Raw genomic sequence first — 8,409 nt, 5'->3', positions numbered from 1 at the left:
TGCCATTTTCCTGCCATGGTGTAGAAAATGAGCACGATTTTGGTCAGTAATGCACTACATACATTAGTTACAAAAACAAGGTGTGTGTAGCAGACCCACAACATAATAACATTATCTGAAGAAGAGACTGTCCCCTCATCTCGCTCTGAACTTGGGTTTGCACTGTTGTTGAAAAAGGCACAACTTGAAAAAACCTAAATATACCTAGGAGACACCTAAAACCAAGCCAAGCAGTAAATGAAGGAGTTTCAGAGAAAAATGTATTCTTAAAATGCCGCTCAGACATTGTCTGGCATATCAATGGCCCCCCTACCCACAAAGTAGTCCATGTATTGAGTTCTAACCTCACGGGCTCTTTGGGGGGGCAAGCCAGGATGAGCAGGTTCAAGGCCCGTGAGGTTATCTTCATTTTCCAGCAAGTCTGCTTCTTGTTGGCCAACTGAGACCGCATAGTTCACAGAAACTTTTTTCATAAAATTGTGCAGAACACAGCACGCCAGCACTATTTGATTCAGTTTGTATTCCGCCATTTGAATAGGCGTAAGAAAAAGGCGGAACCGGCTGGCCAGTATACCAAAAGTGTTCTCCACCACTCTTCGGGCTCTGGACAGGTGGAAATTAAAAACCCTCTGCTCTGGGGTGAGGGTCCTCATGGGGAAAGGCCGCATCAGATGGTTCGCCAGGGCAAATGCCTCATCCGCGACAAAGACAAACGGGAGTCCTTCCTGATTCTCCTCTGGTGGTGGCAAGCCCAGACTGCCACTCTGGAGACACCAGTAGAACTCCGTCCATGCGAAGACTCCACCATCCGACATCCGTCCATTTTGCCCAACGTCCACATACAAAAACTCATATGTCGCAGACACCACCGCCAACATCACGATACTATGAAACCCCTTATAATTATAATAGTACGACGCAGAGTTGGGTGGTGGGACGATGCGGACGTGCTTCCCATCTATGCTCCTCCACAATTGGGAAAGTCCCAATGACTGGCAAAGTGGGAGGCCACAGTCTTCCATTCCTGTGGCGTTGAAGGACACTGTGGAGTGAAACAAGAACAAAAATTAGTAATTTGACAAATCAACATTGCAAGCAGATTAGACACCAACATTTTTGGTCAAAATTAGTATAACATTTTGGGAACTGAGTATTTAAAGCCTAAAGTCTAAGGTCCCCTTATGAGAGTCATCACCCCCCCATCCCTCCCCCACCCCCCATATCCCCCATCTGATGGGCCCTTGCTAAAAAATGAGGGGGGGATGTTTAGGACAGGTAACCCTATCCACTTGATTGAGAGCTGAATGGCTAAATAATGTGTGCTACTTTGGGAAGCCCCTCCTTAGTTACACTATTGGCAGCCCACGGACAGGTAAGAAGTGTCATAATACCAAAAAGAAACCAAAATGGAAGCACATTTTGACATTATGCTATTACATATCAAGATAATTAATAGGTTAAAAATAAATATATTGCATTTGAAAGTATTGAGGCAGGCCCTTGCACTACATGCTTTGGTGAATTCGTCCATAAATGTGAGCATCAAAAAGGTAGGTATAGTGTGTATTGGGTTTGGTAAATTCAGCAGGTTTGCTATCAGCTGAGCTAGCAGTTGGGGGGAGGGGGGTTCTTAATGAGTTTGGCACAACCCCAAAAAAAAAAAAAATTCACTATGCATGAATTGAAGCACACACATCACATTTGTAGACATTTTAGGGGGTGTTTATACCACAGTTCGTAGGGACTATAACTTTCATGCATACCAATTAATATACACTTATTGTTTTTTTTTTTTTTTTTACCAAAGACATGTAGCAGAATACGTTTTAGCCCTTGTACACAAGGTCGGACATTCTGCCAACCAAATCCGTTGGATTTTGTCCGACGGATTGTGTCCGAAACTGTTGCATACACACGGTCGGACCAAGTTGTCAGAATTTGCGGTTGCCAAGAACGCGGTGACATAAGCCGTGTACGGCGGGACTAGAAAAGGGAAGTTCAGCACCACGTCCGGCACCCTTTGGGCTCCTTCTGCTGATCTCGTGTTAGTAGAAGTTTGGTGAGAGACGATTCGCGCTTTTCAGATTAGTGATTCAGATCGCTACTGCTCTTCGGTTTGTGCTTGTCTTTGCGTATCTGATAATCAGTGCGTGCAGTCAGTAAGTATTTGTTGATCATTGTGGACTATATCTTGGTATAGTACGCTTTGAAAGGCATTTTTTATTGTCTGCTTGCTTCTGCTATTCAGGTCGCACCCTATGAGAATGTTAAAATAGAATAATTAGCACACAGAGGGCAGAAATAGGAATATGAAACATTGCTTGGAAGTGTCGTACAATTGTTTTTTGGCCGAGTTCAACGGTGAGAACATTATTGTGGACACTTTGTTAAGCTGGAATACTTACCTGCAGAACGATGTTTCTTACAAACGAATGAAACCATGAACTTGAAAGTGGCCATTTTAAACTGCACAACATGAAATCAAAGCACATGGAGCAGTATGCAAGCAAGAATAATCATATGAACACACGACATCTACTTACTTTTTTGAAGAACACGCTTGATCCTTCTGTACTGATCGTGCTCCCTCAGTTTCAGGTCTGACCAGCGTTTTCTCAGTTGATCCTTGATCCTACCCCAAAATTCTTCTGAAGACTCTTCACAACTTTATTCATGATCTTGGCCTTTCTGATATTTGGGTTGGGGTAAGGTCCATACTTCCCATCATAGTCGGTCCTATTCAATATGTCCACCATCTCCAACATCTCTACAAAAGACATATTTGAGGCCTTAAATCTTCTCTTCCTGGATCGGGACGTTTCAGGCTCCAGGCTTTCCTCGCCCTCCTCCTCGTTAGTGGAACTCTGATTGCGCACCTGCGTTCTCTCCGCTATGTGCTCTCCCCACTGCGCCGAAAGCGAAGGGGCGGGGAATAGTCTAGAAAGAACGCCAAGGGCGGGCGGAGTTTCACGCATGCGCACTGTATATAGAACGCAACACGCGTGTGTCTTCCGTACGATCTGTGAACAGAGTGAGGAGCTGACGCGACGATCATGCAAACGAAGGTAACATTTTGAACTTGGTACATCACTAGACTAGACTGCTTCCATCTAGGCCGATGTTGGGACAAGAATAGGAGGGTTTATCATGGCATTATTAGTATTTTTTTTTTTTTTTTGGCATTATTAGTATTTTAGTAGTTTGTCTTGTGTTGTGTCTTGCAGAGAAGATGGATCCCTTCCAAAACCCCAATTTTATGGGTCTATTCCTGGAAGTGTACAGGGAGCTGCCCTGCCTGTGCCAGATCAACAACCCGTTTTATCACGACCGAAGAAAGAGGAACGCAGCGCTGGAGAAACTTCTTTCTTTGGTGCTTATCATGGTCCCCACGGCAAACATGGCCTATGTGAAGAGGAAAATTATGGTGATGAAGAGTATATATCTCAGGGAGAGAAAGAAGCACCTGGAGTCCTTGAGATCAGGAGATCCAGATGCCATTTATTACCCCAGGATGGTTTACTTCCAGAGGCTGCATTTTCTGGTAGACCAGGGGGAACCCAGGCCACCACTCTCCATTCTTCCTTCAAGGCTTCCTTCACCCCCAGCTGAGGCTGCCAATGTCCAACCTGGGCCTTCCAGGCAGCAACATGTGGTGGGGCCCAGCTTGAGACAGGTATTGCATTGTTGAACATATTTCTTGTCGTACATTTAATGATGTTAACTAGATGTTCTTATTGATCAGTAGTGACCAAAAATGATTGGGACGAGAATGAAAAATGCTGGGCTAACACTCAATTTGCAACAGTCATGAGCTAAAAATGGTGTGATTGATGAGCAAAAAACTAAAACTATGTCCCATTTTCATACACAGGAAGACCTCAGTCGGGGGGGAGGCTGTGGCAAGTGGCAGCCAGGAGGTCGACCAACGCCCTCCTCCTCCTCCTGCCACAACTACAGGAGCCCAGCCACAGCCTGGAAGGACCCCTGGTGGGAAGTGCCTAAGGAAGACCAGAGAGTGATGGCCTGGGTTCAGTCTGGTCTGACAGAAGATGCAGCCTCTTGAAGAACCACATCCTGGGGACATAGATGGCATCTGATTTTCCTGATCTCTAGGACTTCTGGACCAGACTGCTCTCCCTGAGATATGTACTCCTCAGGCCACCAATTTTTCTTTTTCTAATTAGTTCATGTCTGCCCTGGGGGCCAAAGGCTTCGCCAAATTGATAAGTTTCTCCAGCGCTGCCTTCCTCTTTTTAGTTGTTTGAGACCTAAATAAAGGTTTTTTTGGTTTGAAGAAATACTTGCATATGTGTTTTACTTCAAAAAGGACAGTTTATTTGTGAGCAGGCAAAATGAAATGAATAAAAAGGGGTACCAACACTAAACAACCTCCTGTAGATTAAAAAAGAAAAACAAAATATAAAAAAGATAATAATGTTGTTGTGGTAAGTTTACACACAAAACACACCCCAAAAAATGGAAAGATGAGCAAACTGTCAATAAAGGAGATGTTTATGAAAAAAAACAAACACAAAATTCTCAGAAAAAACAATAAACAAAAAAATTTAATTGTGTAGATGTGACGAATTCAAAAATTGTATTGCTGAAATGAGTAAAAAAGAGTCATGAAATATGTTCGGGAGAAGTGTGTGTGACTATGAGCATCAAAAGAAGTTCATTCTTGCAGCATTGTAAAGAACAAGAGAATGCGCTTCATGAAAGAATTTTTAACATTGCAGCGTGACGAATGTGCTATATCGATTACGAGCAGTAGTTTTACCTGAGCGAGCGCTTCCGTGTCCAAATTTGATTGTGAGCATGCGTGGCACCTTGTCCGTCGGAGTAGACTACACATGATCGGAGTATGTCCGATCGGAGCATTTTGTTGGAAAATTTTACCGGCAAGTTGGAAAAGTTGGTCCGTCGGATATTCCGACGGAAACAGTCCGATGCAGACCACACACAGTCGGAATATCTGACAAAACGCTGCGATAGGAAACATTCCGTCAGAACCGTGTGTACAAGGGCTTAAAGAGGAAGTAAACCCTGATGGGTTTACTTCCTCTTTTTTTCCCTGCAAAGGTAAAGCATAATGGACTACTATGCATCGCATAGTAGCTCATTATGTGTCACTTACCTGACACAGGAGCCAGCGAAGTCGCCGCTGTCCCCTGTAGTCCGCCGCATCCATCTTGCTGGTGGCGTCTCGCAGCTCCGCCGAATGACAACGGCGAAGCCGCGATGATGTCACTCCCGCGCAAGCGCACGGGAGTCGCGTCTCGCAGCTCCGCCGCTGTCATTCGGCGAAGCCGCGATGACGTCACTCCCGCGCATGCGCACGGGAGTCGACAAATTAGGCAGCTCCATTCTTGGACTTGCCGCGTTTAGTGCGCCTGCGCGCCGCTGTCTACGGCGCATGCGCCGTAGACAGCGGTGCCCATTTTCGGGCAAATATCTCCTAAACCATATAGGTTTAGGAGATATTGCTTGGACCTACAGGTAAGCCTTAATCTAGGCTTACCTGTAGGTCAAAGTGGTTTGTAAGGGTTTACAACCACTTTAAAGGCATCAAGGGGTTAAACTAGTGTACCTAATAAAAGTCAAAATTACTTATAGAGCTATAGTCATGTTAACTGGTGTATACTGAAGATGCTAAATTTGACCTGGACATCTAGGCTTCAAAAAAGGGTTAATCAATCATTTTATATATAACAATATATTTGACCAATATAGACTATCACAGTAATTCAATTATTTTTAAATATGTTTGGTCACTTAATGTGTGTTACTCAGATATTAGTAAATCATTTTAAATATGCAAGAGTAATTAGAGTGCTGTAGTCACACTTAAAAACTATAACAAATGAAATGTTCTCAAAACTATTAAAACACAGTTCAATTAAGGAGGGCTTTTCATAGCAAGTCTGTAGCATTAAACAAACTAAATATCTGCTCATCCGAGCCACTACCTAAAATTTAATTTTCTGGCTAACAGAGCACCCACTAATGGGTTCCCTAGAATAAACAAGCAGCTCATTACCTTTTTAGTGTTATGTCAGTAGTCAGTCTTTTCGCCCAGCAGCAGGCTCCAACAGCAAAAAAAGATTTGAGAGACAGCCTTTGAGTGTCAGACAGCGAACATATACAAAGACATGTGTACAGCCAAGATTAAGTAATGAAGTCTGAATATCAGGTAACATAGGATTAGTCTGATGATAAGGATAGAGGCTTTATCCCACCCAAAGCTCTACAATGCCTCTAGCTCCAGAACCCAGATTAGATCCTTTTAGGATCTAAGAAAATAAAAAGCTCCTCAAGATGTGTTGAGAATCCTAAGTAAAACATATACACCAGCCACAACCCTGACAGCCAATGCCTCTAATTTTTATTTTACTTTTCAATTTTAGTTCCATATCTTTGGGGGTGATATGGAAGGACTCTCTATGTAGTGTGACAGGCTAACTTTTCCATCTCAGTGTCTGACTTTTGGTGTATGGTGGGGTTAAAAATATGATAGGCACTTGTCATTTTAGTAATTTTACAGTTGTGCTCATAAGTTTACATACCCTCACAGAATTTATGATTTCTAAGGCCGCGTACACACGCGCGGACTGTTTGCCCAACCTTGTTCGTCAAACAGTTTCGGCAAACAGTCCGCTCAAAATTTGCATGAGCGGACTTGCCCACACACGAGCGGACTGTTTCAACGAACTGTTTGCCAAACAGTCCGCTCAACTTTTGAAATGAACGGACTCGCCCACGTAAGGCGGAGGCAAATCCGCCCATTTCGAGCGCGTGTACAGGTAGGCGGGGCCCGCGAAGGAGACGTCGCGGGCTCCGCCGCCTGGAATGGGCTTAAAGGGGAACCCCAACGCCGAAAAAAATCGGCGTGGGGGTTCCCCCAAAGTCCACACCAGACCCTTGTCCGAGCACGCTACCCGGCCGGCCAGGAAAGGGGGGCGAGCGAGCGCGCCCCCCTCCTGAGCCGTACCAGGCCGCGTGCCCTCAACATGGGGGGGTGCCTTGGGGAAGGGGGGGCCGCGCGGCCCCCCCACCCCAAAGCACCTTGTCCCCATGTTGATGAGGACAAGGGCCTCTTCCCGACAACCCTGGCCGTTGGTTGTCGGGGTCTGCGGGCGGGGGGCTTATCGGAATCCGGGAGCCCCCTTTAAGAAGGGGGCCCCCGGATACCGGCCCCCCACCCTATGTGAATGAGTATGGGGTACAATGTACCCCTACCCATTCACCTGTGAAATAAAGTACAAAAAAAAACACAACACAGGGGAAAAAATATTTTATTGCACAGCTCCGGGGGTCTTCCGTCTTCGGGGGTCTTCTCGCCGGACTCCTCCGCTATGTGTGTGTAGCTCTTTTACTAGCGGAGGAGTCCGGCTTTCTTCCTCCCCGCCGCCGGCCTCTTCTCCCGACTTCGGGGGTCTTGTCCCCCTCTTCAGTTCTTCTGCCGGGCCACCGCGCCTTCTTGTAGCTCTTTTACAGGCGGTGGCCCGGTCTTCTGTCGCCGCTGTCGCCGCCTTCCGTTCTTGTTCTTCTTCTTGTTCTTCTTCTTCTTCTCCAGGCGATGTTGACACGTCGCTCCCTCCGGCCGGAATGCCAGGGACACGCTCCGCTGCCACTTATATAGTGACAATGGGGCGGTGTCACATGGTATATGTCACATGGGTTGGTCACATGGTGACCCCGCCCCCTTACGATGTCATAGTCCCCATGTGACATCAACCCATGTGACCAACCCATGTGACATATACCATGTGACCCCGCCCCATTGTCACTATATAAGTGACCGCACAGCGCGGCTCTGGCATTCCGGCTGGAGGGAGCGACGTGTCAACATCGCCTGGAGAAGAAGAAGAACAAGAAGAAGAAGAACAAGAACGGAAGGCGGCGACAGCGGCGACAGAAGACCGGGCCACCGCCTGTAAAAGAGCTACAAGAAGGCGCGGTGGCCCGGCAGAAGAACCGAAGGCGGCGACAGAAGAACGGAAGGCAGCGGCGACAGAAGACCGGGCCACCGCCTGTAAAAGAGCTACAAGAAGGCGCGGTGGCCCGGCAGAAGAACCGAAGAGGGGGACAAGACCCCCGAAGTCGGGAGAAGAGGCCGGCGGCGGGGAGGAAGAAAGCCGGACTCCTCCGCTAGTAAAAGAGCTACACACACATAGCGGAGGAGTCCGGCGAGAAGACCCCCGAAGACGGAAGACCCCCGGAGCTGTGCAATAAAATATTTTTTCCCCTGTGTTGTGTTTTTTTTTGTACTTTATTTCACAGGTGAATGGGTAGGGGTACATTGTACCCCATACTCATTCACATAGGGTGGGGGGCTGGTATCCGGGGGCCCCCTTCTTAAAGGGGGCTCCCGGATTCCGATAAGCCCCCCGCCCGCAGACCCCGACA

This window comes from Lithobates pipiens, unplaced genomic scaffold, assembly GCF_037356315.1.
Source record: "Lithobates pipiens isolate NorthernLeopardFrog02 unplaced genomic scaffold, aLitPip1_a1.2 Scaffold_13, whole genome shotgun sequence".
NCBI classification, from domain to species: Eukaryota; Metazoa; Chordata; class Amphibia; order Anura; family Ranidae; genus Lithobates; species Lithobates pipiens.
Note: the sequence above shows the minus strand (reverse complement) of the source record.